The following is a 15,377-nucleotide window of genomic DNA, read 5'->3' as shown; positions in this document are numbered from 1 at the left end:
CAAAGCAACCACGTACAGCTAACACAGAACCTTCTGGAGAATCACCGACAGACACAAGGCCTCAGTGCCCGGTCTTGTGCAGGAGCTGTTCTTAGTTACAGCATTTCTGCCTTAATGGAGCGATCCATTAGCAGCCTGCTCCTGAGTATGACTATTGCCCCGATGTGCAGAAAAGCTGAGCTTTCCTAGAAAAGCCAGTTTCCTGACTGGCTGCAGCTCCCGTCTCATGATTGCCATGATGCTGCTGACTCGAGCATGAAAATGCGAGAAAGAAGCAAGCAATCTTACTCCACAATCTGTTTACCTTCATGGATTATACAGTCTTTCAGCAAGTACGCAGGCTTGTTTCACACACACTTTACTGTAAGGAGAGACAAGAACAAGAGAATTAAGGTCAGAAAAGCAGGAGGTTTTCCACATCGCTGTGCAGCACTTTCGGTGCAGCTGTTTCTTCTGTCAAGATGCAACTCCAGGCTAGCAAACAGCAGGTGCAGTGCAGGCATCCACAGTCAGTGACACGCTGGGAGCTGACGTCTCTGTGCCTGGTGCACAGCAGTATTTGCGGGAGGCTTCCATGCCTCTGACAGCAAACCTCTGCTGCCCAAGCATCCTTTGGCAAGCACGCTGTACTGTAAAGCACAACACCTTCTCACCCAATGGGTCTGTAAAGCATAGAATCATAGAATGGTTTGGGTTGGAGGGACCCCTAAGATCATCTGTTCCAACCCCTGCAATCGCCAGGGACACCTCCCTCTACACCAGGGGCTCCAGGTCCCACCCAGCCTGGCTTTGTGCCCGTAACAAAGACAAACCACGTCTGAAATTATGTAACAGCCAATCAAGGGAACTCACAGCACCTCTCATCATTTCATTACTTTGTAGACAAGGTTTAAAAGCAGAGCACTCACCCACAGCCAGCAAAGCATCTTCCAGGTCTCCTGACACCTCGGATTTAATGCTGCCGTTATGTCCTCCTTAGCAATGCCTCCATATACATCAAAAACTAGGAAGAAGAGTCCATGGCAGAACGTCAGAGTGATGCAAAGCACCCGCTTTGCAACAACAAGCTCCTCATGTGCTGCATGAAGGCTGTAGATTCCTGCAGCATTGTCAGCTGAATCAGGACCGTCCCACAGAAGTAATTCATTTTCACGCATTTTCACGCATGGAGCGGGGCAGGGCGGGCTCGGACTCGCTGAGGTCCACCACATCCCCGCCCTCCTTCTCCTCTCCTTCTTTCTCCTTCTCCTTCTCCTCCTCCCCCTCCTCCTCCCCCTCCTCCTCCAGCCCCAGCCGGGGCCCGGCCGCCCCGGGGCTGTGGAAGCGGAGCAGGCGCCATGGCGGCGGGCAGCACCGTGGACAGCCAGGCTGGGGCCATCCGGGACGCGCGCGGTGATGACGCAACGATGGTGCGACGACGGAGGGAAAGGCCCCCCGCGCGGAGTGCCCGCCCCCCTTGGCGGACCAACCAATGGGATCGCGGAGCAGGAGGGGCGGCCGCGGACCCGGAGCCGCCATGATGGCGCCGGCGCGATGGTGGAGCTGCGGGGTTCCGTGCGACGAAAGCGGTGCTCCGCCGCCCCACGTCCCCGCCGCCGCCTGCCCCGTGCCTCGGGGATGCCGGACGGTCAGGGGAGGGCGGCGCAGGGGCACCGCCGTCGGCCCCGTCCGTCCCCCATCAGAATCCAGTCTGTCCTCCGGAGAGGGAACTGAGCCGTCCTCCGTCATTGCAGTGGGGCACTGCTGGGCTGTGAGAAGCGGCGGCTGACCACAAGCAGCGGGACCCGCCCGGCCTCCGGGAGCAGCTCCTGGCTGAGCCGAGCAAGCCCCCGAAAGAGAGGGACTGATCCCGCGGGTCGAGACGTGTTCAAGCCTGGCAGAGAGTCAGGCGGGCGCCTTCGGTTCTTGCTTGGCTCAAATCGGCAGCAGCGCGTGCTGAGCTCCTGCCCCCGCAGGTGGAGTCCCCAACTCCCGTTTTCCTTATCCCGGTCTGTCCCCCGTGCGGAGCTCCCGGAGCTGCGTGAAGCCGACACGGAGCCGCTTCGTTGTTGGCCCCGAGGAGGGGAGCTGTGAGGGGGTGAGCGATTGTTAGGATGGAAACTGGTTGGGAATATGGACATTTCTCTGCTTATTGCTCTTTATGTGAAATGATTAAATGTTGAGCATTCGTTTTTCTACATTTCTGTCTGCAGCTCCAAAGACCCTCCCACTCCCCCCCCCCCCCTATCCCTGTGCCCCACCTCTGGGTAAGGAGGGGCAGCACCAATGGCAGCGTCATAGGACTGCAACACCAGCCCCATCCTTCCCCCCCACATCCCCTCCCCTCCTCAGCACTGCGTGGGAAATGGTTGGGGTGGGATTCTGGGAGAGCTGGGGCGGCTTGGCCTGCAGAAGAGGAGGCTCAGGGGGATCCCAGGCACGGCCATCAGCCCCTGCAGGAGGTGCAGAGAGGACGGAGCCGGGCTGCACCCAGCGGTTGCCCAGCAGCAGGACCAGAGGCACTGGGCACACGCTGCAGCACAAGCAGGTTTCCCTGTATGACACCTCTGAGCCCCCACATTGGGTCAGTGTCATTGGCTATTTTTGCCAATGATCACGATGCAGGAGTTGAGTGCATCCTTGTGACATCCACCGGGCATCCTAAGGCACGAGGTGCTGCTGGCACTCCTGAGGTTTTTAAGGGGCAGCAGGGAGAACCGGAGGGCTCAGGGCAGTAGCTGGGGGCTCTTGGAGCACTTTGAGGTGCCTGCGGGTTCAGAATTGTGTTTTTCCTCCCGTTTCACACAGAAGGTGGCAGTTTGGCTCAGTACCTCGAAGGTGGCAGCAGGACCCCCAACAACAGAAATGTCCGCTGCCAGAGCCCCATGTCTGGCTGCGAGAATGATGGAGGGTGTACTAAACGTAGCACATGCACAGGCTTATGATTACCGTGACACAGGGATGACATATTCGTATCAGCCTTTCTATTATATTGCAGATAGTATTTCAGCGTTAGAGAGATATGAATCGTCGGAGAGTATTCCATCGTAGTTAAGCCTAAGAGGGCACCATCCTATAACAAAATACAGAGTGAGCGTTAAACGTTGTCATTCAATTTTAGTTCCCTAAAGCAAAGCAAAGCAAAACAAACACGCAAACACAAGCAGGCTCCTCTCTCCCCCCTAAAATAATGGGTGAAAGTCTCCCACCTGCTGCCTTTCACAAATTGCATGGCCAAAAACTGTTTTATGGAAAACAGTGTTTGAATTGCAAACTAAACTGAACTCCTATTTTCGATAATTATGAGACGTTCTGTGAGTCCAGAAGGAAAATCCCTACTGCAGAGACGCACAAAGCACGGAGCATTTGTGCTGCTCTTCTCAAGAGGAGCATTTCCAAAAGGGGGCACCAGATACATGCTTTTTAAACTGCATTCCTACTGCTTTCTTGAGCCTATTTCCCCCTCCTTTCCCCACGACTTCCTCCACAACAGGTACGGACCACCCTAAATGGAAAGTACTCACATTTTGCCTGTCGTATGTTGTGCTTTTCGACACCAAAACCTGCCTTTCCTTTGTGCTGGAATAACCTCCTTTTTATTACAATTGCGCCGTGTGACAGGGAGTCATTGCTATTTCACCGCGTTACTGCGTTCACACCCACAGCTGAGCAGCACAGATATGGCTTTACTGTTGGGTTCCTGACTGCTCAGCCAGTTTTGTTCTCCCTGGCTTCTCCCCTGACTCAGAAGAGTCATAGGCATGTTAGAGCTTAGAGTTCCTTTTTTTTTTCCTGTACTGTAGGGCTTGGCCTCCAGTTTTGGCTTTGTTTATATCCCAAGGTATCAGATAGCAAATTAAGTTCAAGGCAGTGATGGTGTCCTGCTCGGAAATGGATGTGCTGGATGGCAGAAGAGGATTCTTGGCCAAGTATGGAATCATCTCTGTTCCTTCACAAAGGTAAATTTTTAAAAAGGTAAACACACAGAGGTGGATCCTTCAAGGCAGGATGCCTTGAAGGAGGTGACCCTCACTTGACATCAGTCAGGTATTTCAGTGCAGCTGAGATTAAGGAGACATTACAAAGCTCTGAAAATGTTCCTGAATGTTTTTTAGTTGTTCAATTGTCTAAAAGAACACAAGCAATGCAAAAAATAAGGAAAGAAAGAAGCAGAACAGCACCAACTGCGTTGTCCTGAACAGAATCCAGCTTTAATAGAGATTAAAAATCTATTCCCATTCCTTTTTTCTTCTTAGTGACTTAATTTGTTCTCACCTTCTCTCTCTGCTCTCTCCACACGCCTTCCCATTTCTTACATGTCCTGTTCTCCTACTGTTGAACTCCTGTCGTCTTTATTTCTCTTCCTTTCTACCTTTGGAATCCCTTCCCTGATGCCCCTTCCCTCCTTTGCCTCTTCTGTCTTTTCTACTTCACTTCTCTGCTGTCTTCCTCTCCTCTACTTCATTTCTTTTCCATACTCTTCTCTCCCTTTTCTCTGCGCCGTTATTTCTCTTCTTCCTTCTTCTGCACTTCTGTGCTCTGCTGTTCCCTCCTCTCAGTCCTCCCTGCCCATTACTCCTCTTTTCCTTTTCTCCTCCTCACTCTTGGTTTCCCCCTGTTTCTGCTTTACCTCTTCCCACTGATGTGGCGACTCATCTACTCTTAGGTTCTTCTCCCTTAGTATTATCCTCTCCTCTTCTGCTGGGTCATCTTCCCTCTGTCCTTGCTCCTCTTCAGCTGGCTATTAATTCTCCCCGTGACGGCTCCTATTGTGCCATTCTTTCTTCCCCGCATCCTCACTTTTCCTTCGTCTGCGTCTGCACTCCTCTTCCACTGTTCTTTCTTCTGTGTCTCCTCAGTCCTCTTTCTTCGGCATCTGCACTCCTTTTCTCCTGTTCTTTCTTCTCTGTATCCTCACTCCTATTTCTTCTGCCTCTGCTTTCCTCTCTGCTCTTCTTTATTCCCTGTATCTCACTTATCTATCTTCTGCATCTGTTCCCCTTCTCCTGTTTTTTCCCCTCTATCCTCACTTCTTTCTTCTGACCGCTCTCCTTTTCTGCTCTTCTTTGCTCCCTGTATCATCTCATCTTCTGCATCTGTACTCTTTCTGCTGTTCATTTTTTCCCTGTATCTTTCCCCTCTTCCCACCTCCTGTACTTCTGCCATACCTCTTTCTCTCTTCTCCTCCTAAGCTCCTCTCCGCTTCTGCTTTTCTGTCTCATCTGTATCCACTCATCGTTTTTTTTCAGCTTTTCTTCCCACCCGCTTGTTTTTCTTACCTTCATCCTCTTTTTCTTCCTCTTCCTCTTCTGCTCTTGTTTCTTCCCTGTGTCTGTTCTTTCTCTCCTTCTGCTCTTATCCTTCCCAGCATCTGTCATAGCCTTTATCCTCTCTTCTCCACTTCTGCTCATCTCCTCTTCTGCTGTCTTGCCTGTATCGATCCTTCCTCTGTTGCTCTTTTCATCTTCCTGCACTTCTTCCTTACCTGTATCCTTCCTTCTTCTCTTCTTACTCTTGTTTTACCAGCATGCTTTTTCCCCCTCTCCAGCTCTCCAATCTGTTCCTGCTCATCTCTCTTAATTTCATCCTCAGTTTCTGCTCTTCTCTCTTACCTGTATCCACTCATCATAGGCCAAGGGAAGAAAGGTGCTTGCGAAGCAAAGGCAGGCAGGTGCTTGCTTAGCAATGGGCAGGTAAGGGTGTGCTTGAAAAAGGTCTGACTTGAAGCGAGGGTGCAGAGCAGATTTAACCTCTGCAGGCGTGTATGCCAGAGCATGAAGCATCGTCAACGAGCACGGGGTTAGCACCAGCTTGACAACAGGGGAAGCTTCCACAGAGCCCCCAGATGGAGTCCCAGGGTGATGAGATGAAGCTGATTTTGGCAGCATTAACGGTGGTTTTCCAGGATCTGTGCCTTCTAGGGCTGGGGGCTCGTCACTGGGGTTGCTTTCACAGGACACCCCTCAGTCCCACCTCAGGACCCACGGGGAGTCTGTCGGTGACAAATGTGTCACTGAGTGACAGCATCAGGGTGGGAATGCGTGGAGCACAGTGCCAGGGCAGAGCCAAGCGGCGCTGGGGGGGTCAGCCCCAAGGAGAAAGCCTCCCCCATGGAAGAAACAGATGCTTAATGCCCGTGGGTGAGATGTTGGAGAACAGCAAATTAATGAGGTTAAAAGGTGCCGCCCGGGTACTGTGGGAACCTCCTCCCACCCTGCAAGTGCTGTCCAAAGCTCTCCAGTGCCCCCTGCTGCTCTTTGCAGTTCCCCACTAAGCTCCCGTTGCCTCCCAGTATTGTCCAGAGTCTCCTTGTGCAAACTCAGTGCCCCCCAGTGCTGCCTGGAGCCACCCCAGTGCTGTATGCGGCCCTCAGTAGCCTCCCAGTGCCCCCCCAGTGGACTTCCCAGTGCCTCCAGTAGTGCCCAGTGCCCCCAGTTCAACACACCCACTGCTCAGCACGTGACCGTCGCCTTCCCCAGGAACAAAACAAGGCAACAGAGACGTTGACAGCAGCGATGGTGATGGAGATGTTCAGACTGGAGGAGCTCTTGGCTCGCTGCAGCCACCCCACCACAACAGCATCCCCAGAGGTGGGCACGGGGACCTGGGGGGGCTTTGGTGCTGCACAAACGACTGCAGGCAGAGGTGTAGGAAAGTGAACGCCAAGCATTTAATAATTGAACGTACAAAACAGCAAATAAATGACAATAGATATTCCCAACCATTTCCCACCCTGACAATTGTTTCTGATCCCACCCCCTAAAATTCCCACCCTCTAATCAATTTCCCACCCCCCAGCTCCCACCCCGCAATCAATTTCTCACCTTCCCCCCCCCCCACCCCCCGCCCGGCTCCCCTCCACCAATAGTTCCCTCCCTCTGCAAAACACTTCCCAGCCCCCCAAATTCCCACCCCAATAATTCCTTCCTCCAAATTCCAACCATTCGGAGTGCAACATGATCAGAGTACAATTTCCCACCCAGAATTGCCTCCCACAAAATTCCCTCCCCCTCCCCACATCTCCAATGCCAGCAGTCACAAAGTCCAATCCTTTTTGATGCCAACCATCTCCCACGGCAGCCCATTTCTCACCCCAGCAGTTCCCCACCCCCCAAATTCCCACCCCAACAATATCACAGTACAGCCATTTCATTTCCAACCTCAAAAAGATGCCAGTCGCCCCAAGAATTCCCACCCCAAGTTCCCTCCCCCCACCCATTCCCCATCCTGGCAGTTCCCCACCCCAGATTCCCACCCCAACAATAGCACAGTACAGCCATTTCATTTCCAACCCCAAAAAGATCCCAGCACCCCAAGGATTCCCACCCTCAGTTCCCACCCAAAGAATTCCCCACCCCAAATTCCCTCCCCCCACCCATTCCCCACACCAACAGTTCCCCAGCCCACAACCACCCCCCCACCCTAACATTTGCCACCCCAGTAATTCCCACCCCCCAACCATTTCCCACCCCCCAGCCAACATTTTCCCAGCCCAAAGCTTTGACAGTCCAACACTTTTGCGGTCCATCAGCTTCAGAGTCCCGCATTGCCCCAGCCCAAGATGCGTTTGTGGACAGCCCAGATTTGGAGGGGGAAGGCTGGGGCCAGTGCTGGTGCCCCCGGAACACTGCCGCTGCTCTCTGGGCATGGTGGGGGCCAGCGAGGAGCCCAGGGCTACAGGAGCCGTGTTTGTCGGCTATGGCCCACGTCTCCTGCTACACCAAGTGGGCCGGTTTCTTGGCACGCTCCCTCTCGAGCGGCTGTGGGCTGTGATGGGCACCGAAGTCCTCCTGCTGCGCGCCGTGCTGACACAGCCAGCTTCGCCTAGCGCCGGTTGTTTGTGTGCCCTGGAACATCCTGGCCCCGCGGCAGCTTCCTCTTTCTGGCTGGGACGCTGCCCAGTGTGCTGCTCGTTGCCGGTGCTCTTGCCTTTTGTGGTGGTGCAGGCGGGCGCTGGGCACTTGGCTGGCTCGGTGCTGTCCCCATGGTGCTTGTCTGCCACCCGGCAGGAGATGCATCCGGGTGGCAAGTGCCAGGCGGGCCGAGAACCCACCCGGGGCTGCCTCCGCTGCGCCTCTTCCATCAGATGTGCGGTGCGGGGCAACAGGGGTGTGGGGGCAGCCAGGGGGGGCGGCAGTGCCAGGCGGGTGAGAACCACCCGGGGCTGCCTCCGCCGCGCCTCTTCCATCAGACTGTGCGGTGCGGGGCGACGGAGGCGCAGGGGCAGCCAGGGGCGTCGGCACGGGCAGCTCAGGGGATGCTGGCTGCCACCAGAGCGAGTTGCTGAGGAGCCCTGGTTCAGGTTGTGTCTCTTTGCTCAGCTCCCTGCTGGCCCTGGAGGAGTCAGAGTGCTCTGTGCTGGAAGAAGAGGAGTCGACGGCTGCTGGAGACATCTGGGTCTCAGTGGCTCCGTGGCAGTGATGCACTGCATCAGCTCTTCCATTTGGCAGCTGTTCGCAGTGTCTTTGGTCCCCTCTCTTGTGACACGGGCAGGTCTGGTTGTGCTGGTGGGACCTCCGAGCACTCGCCGCTTCTGAGAAAGCAAAGAACATCCCCCGAACGATGATGGCAGTCTTCCCACACCCGCTCGGTGCAGGCACCCAACCGTCACCTCTGCAGACCACAGTCTCACCGTCAATCCAGGTGAGCAAATTGTCAATTTCCACGTCGTCGTCAAGTCTGTCGGTGCTGGGTGTCTCTTCTGGAAAAGGCAGAAAATCCCCAGCGGGGCAATGCCGGCTTTCCCACGCCCACTCAGTGCAGACACCCCCCCACCAGCTCTGCTGCCCCTCAGAGAGAGACTCACCGTTGTTGATCCACGTGAGCAGGTCATCAATGTCTGCGGTGTCGTACAGGATTGCCTGTCTTGGATGTCACTTCTGGAAAAGGAAGAAAATCCCCGGTGGGCAATGCCAGCTTTCTTTCCCACACCCACTGGGTGCCAACGACCCCCGCCAGCTCTGCTGCCCCCAAACTCACCGTCGTTGAGCCATGCCAGGAGATCATGGATGTCCGCGATGTCCTCCGGGATGTCTGCGCTCGTTGTCACTGCTGGGAAAGCAAGAACATCCCCCAGTGGGGCAGTGGCATGCTTTCCCACAGCCACCCGGTGCGGACAGCCTGCCACCCGCTCTGCAGCCCCTGAACTCACCGCCTGATTCCAGCGTCGCCAGCGCTGCAGGCGAGCTGAGCCGTGGCGGGATGGGGGCACACGTCGGTGGGCGCTGGGTGCCCCTGGTCCTCCGTGAGCACCACGGGTCTTGAAAGGGCTCCATCGGTGGCTCCCAGGTGGCGGGCAGGGTGCGGGGCACGGGGAAGCACCTGCTCCTGCAGTGACGGTACCTGCAAAAGAACTGGTGGGGGCCGGGGCGGCGGGGGCCTGCGGCAGGCAGGTGCCTGCGGGCTGCGGGGGGCTCCCCGTGGAACACAGCCCCAGGCCACAGCCCCATCGGCTGCTGGGGCAGCAGCGTCCCTGCCAGCAGGGGATGTCCCCAGCAGTGAGCAGGGGCAGTGGGGGGAGCCATACCTGGGTGCAGCCCCCCCAGGTAGCAGCTGCAGCACGGGCAAGTGCAGCCCCACAGTTGGGGGCAGCCCCCCAGGGGGGAGCTGCGCTGCCTGTCCCCAGACACCTGGTACCCCAGGCCAGACAGAGGCCTGAGGCGCCAGGTAGGTGGCAGTGGGGACAGGGAGGGGTCGGGGTGGTACCGGCATCGGTCCGCGGATGGTGGGCTGCATCCAGGCGGGGTCCGGTGGCGGCACAGTCGCTTCAACGAAAATGGCGTCGGGTGTCAGAGGCACCGTCAGCGCTCCTCGAGGGATTCTCTCTGTGGGGAAAGGCCAAAGTAGGCGCTGGGGTGAGATCTGGGGCGCTGGGGTGGGATCTGGGGCACAGGGGTGAGATCGGGCTTACAGGGGTGGGATCTGGGGCTCTGGGGTGCTGGGGTGGGATCTGGGTTACAGGGGTGGGATCTGGGGCGCTGGGGTGAGATCTGGGTTACAGGGGAGGGATCTGGGGTGCTGGGTGAGATCTGGGTTACAGGGTGAGATCTGGGTTAAAGGGATGGGATCTGGGTTACAGGGGTGAGATCTGGGGTGCTGGGGTGAGGTCTGGGTTACAGGGGTGGGATCTGGGTTTACAGGGGTGAGATCTGGTGTGCTGGGGGGGATCTGGGCACAGGGGTGAGATCGGGCTTACAGGGGTGGGATCTGGGGCGCTGGGGTGCTGGGGTGGGATCTGGGTTACAGGGGTGGGATCTGGGGTGCTGGGGTGGAGATCTCGGTTACAGGGGTGGGATCTGGGTTACAGGGGTGAGATCTGGGGTGCTGGGGTGAGATCTGGGTTACAGGGGTGGGATCTGGGGCGCTGGGGCCAGCTGAAGCACGGGAGCAGGGGAAGCCTGCTGCCTTACCTGCCATGACAGCTGGAGAGTGGCAGTTAGGGGAGCCCCTCCCCCCACGGGGGGTTGCGTGACCGTTGGGGTCAGCCCCCTTTCCCCCAGGCTTGAGGTGGTTTGATTTTTTTCGTAGGCAAACATCCTTCCCATCCCAGTTGTTTCCCATTCCAATGATCACTGACCCTCCCAATGGGCATTTTGCAGCGCAGTGCTCTTCCTTCCCAAGGGCCTCCCGTCCCAGTGGAAATTGACCATCCCTGCAATGAGTTCTCACCCCTTGGGACAGTTTTCTCTCTGAGGGAGGATATTCGGGCCCAGTGGTTTCCCACTGTCACCAGCCAACACTGGGTGGGGTTACCCGGGCCTTTAGCAGTGGAGGTGAGCCAGCGTTATCTGTAGGGCTCAGAGATGGAGGGGCTGTCAGTGATCGATGACCGCAGTAATTGGAGGCAGCAAAAAGGCCCTGTGAGGTGGCCATCCTCTGCACCATTGCAGTAGAGACAGATTGACACTGGTTTGGATTGGTCTGTGTTCGTAAGGGTGGGCTATGGGGTGGAATTGGCTGGACAGTCGCAGCCAGAGAGCTGTGCTCAATGGCTGTGTGTCCGGGTGGAGGCGGGTCACGAGTGGTGTCTAATGATGTTCAGCAAAGCCAGGGCATGGTCTGTGAGGGGCAGAGAGACTCTGGAAAGCGTCCTGGGATTGCTTCTGTGCGGCAGTTGGGGGCCTTGGGGAGTGGGGGGCCTGTGCTGGTCTGTCTGTAGGAGTCTGTAAGGAGGGCTGTGGGGCTGGTTCTGAGGTGGAAGTGAGGGGTTTTGTGTGCTGAGGGACTGTCTGTGAGAGGGTTCTGGGGTGGTTTCTGAGGAGAAGGTTTTGGATCTGCGGGGCTGAGGGTCCTGTGAGTGACTGTAGACCTCTGTGGGGAGAGTTCTGGTGTGGCTTCTGAGGGTTTAAAGCATTGGGTTTGGGGGCTGAGAGGTTGTAGGGGTGTGTGAGCGAGGAGAGGACTTTGGGCCTCTGGGGCACTGAGGGGCACGATCTGATCCCAGGGGCATAAGGAGTTTGATTTTCCCCTGTGTTTTTCCCCCAGACCCATTTGTTCAACCAATGAAAATCGAAATATACAAGATGTTTCTGAACCTGGCAAAGTGTCCTTCACAGCACTGATGTGTTGGACTGCTGGGATGCTGGCTCTTGCTTTTTTTTTACCGTGGTTCAGTGATGGAGTATGCCACTGCAGCGGATGGCCCCAGAAGGGTAAGGACCAAAGAGGCAGGGGGCCGTTGAAATAGTTGTATTTCATTTTTTTTATCTCCCAGCTGTTCATGGAATCTGGCTTGGATGTCTAGAAGTAACTGGAAGATTCTTGAAGAATGTCTGGGATGTTTTTATCTGGAGGAGGTGTGCCCATCAGGCTGAGGTGTTGCATCTGTCCCAGGTTCCCTGATGTGACGTAGTACTGCAGCTCCTCCCAGGGGTCTTGCATATGCATTGCTTGTGCTCGTGTGTATGACTCCAGAGGACATCCCAGCACAGCTGTGCTGAAGCCCAGTGGCGGTGGGGGGAGCAGAGGACAATCTCAGGTCCTGTGCTCTGAGGTGGATGCTTTCTTCCCAGAAGCACTGCTGGGCAGGATCTGATTGTGCTGCATACGAAAAGAAATGAATACAGAGAATGACCTGGGAAACAACAGTCTTGTTCAAGAGCTGATGTGCTGGATAGAGGGTTGTTTGATTGATTGATTTTTCTGTGACAAATGTGCGTGGTTTCTGCCAGTGGTAACTAGGAGAGGGTCGTGAAATCATAGAATTGCTCAGGTTGGAAACGACCTTAAAAATGATCAAGTCTAACCACACGTAACCATACTAGCCTAACTCTAACAACCCCCTGCTAAATCCTGTCCCCGAGCGCCACGTGTTTTTAAACACACTCAGGGATGGTGACTTAGCCACCTCCCTGGGGAGCCTATTCCAGTGCTTAACAACCCTTTCTGTAAAGAAGTTTTTCCTGATGTCCAACCTAAACTTACCCCTGGCACAACTGGAGGCCATTTCTCCTCATCCTGTCACCAGTGAGAAGAGACCAGCCCCGCTCTCGCTGTAAGCACCTGCAGGTACTGGCAGAGAGCAATAAGGACTCCCCTCAGCCTCCTTTTCCCCACACTAAACAGCCCCAGTTCCTTCAGTCACTCCTCATAGGGCATATTCTCCAAGCCCTTCCCCAGCCTTGTTGCCCTCTTTAAACCTGCTTCAGCACCTCCGTGTCCTTTCTGTGCCCAAAACTGAACACTGTGCTTGAGGTGAGGCCTTGCCAATGCCGAGTACAGGGGCAGGATGACTTCCCTCGTCCTGCTCACCACACCACTCCTGATCCAAGCCAGGATGCCACTGGCCGCCTTGGCCACCTGGGCACACCGCTGGCTCATATTCAGCTGACTGTCCATCCGGACACCAAGGTCCCTTTCCGTCAGGCAGCTTTCCAGCCACTCCTCCCCAAGTCTGGGGGGACACCTGGGGTTGTTGTGGCCAAAATGCAGGACCCGACACTTGGCCCCATTGAATGGGCCCATAGAATGGGCCCCCCATTGATGGGCCAGTTAACCTTGGCCCATCGACCCACTCTATCCAGGTCCCTCTGTAGCGCCTTTCTCCCCTCAGGCAGATCAACACTCCCTCCCACCCTGGTGCCCTCTGCAGTTACTGAGGGTGCGCTCAATCCCCTCATCAAGACCGCTAATAAAGATGTTGAATAGAAGCGGCCCCAGTACCGAGCCCTGGGGGACACCGCTCGTGTCTGGCTGCCAACTGGATTTAACTCTGTGGGCCTGGCCATCCAGCCAGTGTTTCACCCAGCGGAGCATACGCCCGTCCAAACCGTGGGCAGCCAGCTTCTCCACGAGAGTGCTGTGGGGTACAGTGTCAAAGGCTTTACTGAAGTCCAGGTAGACCCCATCGACAGCCTTACCTTCATCCGCTAAGCGGGTCACCTTGTCACAGAATGGAATCAGGTTTGTCAAACTGGATCTACCGTTCGTCAGCCCATGCTGACTGGGCCCGATCCCCTGGTTGACCTTTAATTGGTCCATGCTGGGTCCAGGGGGCAGCATGGTATGATGCTGGAGCAAGTACCTGCTTTTATTTTTTTCCACCTTGGCTCTGGCCTATGCAGTTTACGGAGTCTGTGCCCAGTAGTGGGGAGAGTGGCGCTGTCAGAGCCTTGCAGGAAGCACGTCAGGTCTCAGTATGCTTTGGAGCTTGTTCTCCGGTCACGCTTGTGTGCCTGGCATAACCTGCTCCAGCTTTTGGTGCCGTTATGTGTATGAGAATGGGGTTAGCCTGATGCGAGAGTTAGGCTCAACAGCGCAGGCAAGATTTTGGAGCATTGTGTAAGTCAGAAGTCTGTAGTGGGAATATTTATTAAAGGAGCGAAGGAAATGTCAAAGTGTGACGTGGGTCTACAGATGAAGCTCTGAAGGAAATGTCGTATTTGCTTTGCAAAAAGTTTGGGTCATGAACTCGGCGATGCTGGGCTCTTGTTACCAAAGCTTGTCTCAGCATTTCTGAGGGGCAGCCCTCATCTTCCCAGTAGACAGTGCTGTGGAGTTGAGCGCTGATGGAGCCAACTCGTACCTCGCTCTGTAGGATCACACTGCGTAAGGGAGTAAAACCTGCCATGTGAACTTTACTCTCAAGTGAAGAATGATGTCGTGGGCGTGAAAGGGGAGAAACAAGTGTTTGCTGACTTCCACCTATTGTTATTTCTCATTCTTTATTTGTTTAAATTTTGTTCAACAGGATAAGCAAAGCCAAGAAGAAGTCAGAAGGCCTGACCCAGAACATGGTGGACAGGTTCGTCCAGGTAAAGGCAGAAATCTTCCCTTGATACTTTTTACCTATTAAAAAAATGTGCTGAAATGGCTCAGTGATCGCAAGTGATAACTTTGCTGCCAGTACTGGTTGAACAATGGTAATCTGGTAATCTCTCTCTTAAGAGATGCTTTGAAGTGGTTGTGCCCGTGCAGGAGGAGAGAAGTAAGCCTCCTGCTTGGGTACTGCAACGTGATGGAAAGCGCAGCAATGACAGCAAGGTCCTAGGCTGCAGCAAGTGAGGATTTGCTCACATGCAAAAGCTGTGGGCAGAGAAAGAAAGGAAAGAAGCTGCCTAACTTCAGAAGGTTTCAGGTATGCAGGGATCTCCAGCGACATACCCTTGCCCTTCCACTGCCAGCCCTTCAAGGGGGTCTCAGAAGGGGCGGACCCTGGCTCCAACCCTTCTGGTCACTCCTTGCATGCACATTCCTGTCAGCACTGCAAATGACCAAACCTACCACTGAGCAACACGCTGAGCCCCCACTCACCTCGGCAGAAGTCCATTACAATCAGCACTTTGCACACACCGCCGCTGCTTACTGAGTTTCTACTGGAATCAACGTATCCGACCATGTTCCTGCAGCCAGACAGATCCTGCTGCACGATAAATACCTTCAAGGTGCTGAACAGCCATGTAGAATGAGCTCTACTTTAATCTCTCGTTCCTCGACGAGGCTTAGCTTTCCTAGCTTTACCCCTGCCTAAGCACCAACTTCTGCCCCTTGGCCGTAATCATCACACACAACAGGATCAAATCAGAGGTCTGTCTCCTCCTGCTTTCTTTCCAGAAGGATGTGAGACAAACAACAGAGAAACAACGAACATACGGACTTAAGCCATTGGTGTTGGTCCAGATGTTTGGATGTTCCCTTCGATGGCCCAGGCCACGCTCGCTGAGCTGCTCCTCCTTTGTTCAGGGGGGAAATGGTGCAGGTGGCATGCAGTGGCTATGCACAGCATGCGTCCTACTTGCTTTCCTCCTCTCCATCTTCCATGAGCAAACAGCATCTCCAATCTTTCCTTGCTCAAAAACCACTTAGGTAAAAAAGAACTGGCAAGCTCGCTTTTAGAATTACCTTCTCTATACAACCTGGTGCTTTAAAGCACAAGCTTTCCTAGCAATGACCGACCTCTG

At 55.0% G+C, this 15,377-nt stretch overlaps 1 long non-coding RNA gene across 1 annotated transcript; it reads right to left on the bottom strand.

Annotated features, from left to right (window-relative positions):
- Positions 1-8,476: 8,476 nt before the first annotated feature.
- Positions 8,477-9,148, bottom strand: LOC121108949. Its single transcript, XR_005843596.1, has 5 exons — positions 9,131-9,148; positions 8,959-9,030; positions 8,786-8,858; positions 8,612-8,680; positions 8,477-8,512 (listed from the first exon to the last, which is right to left on the bottom strand). It is a non-coding gene; the product is annotated as an uncharacterized LOC121108949 (long non-coding RNA).
- Positions 9,149-15,377: the final 6,229 nt, after the last annotated feature.

The sequence above is a fragment of the Gallus gallus genome, unplaced genomic scaffold (genome assembly GCF_016699485.2).
Source record: "Gallus gallus isolate bGalGal1 unplaced genomic scaffold, bGalGal1.mat.broiler.GRCg7b scaffold_108, whole genome shotgun sequence".
Taxonomy (NCBI): Eukaryota; Metazoa; Chordata; class Aves; order Galliformes; family Phasianidae; genus Gallus; species Gallus gallus.
Note: the sequence above shows the minus strand (reverse complement) of the source record. Positions and strands in the feature narration are given on the sequence as shown.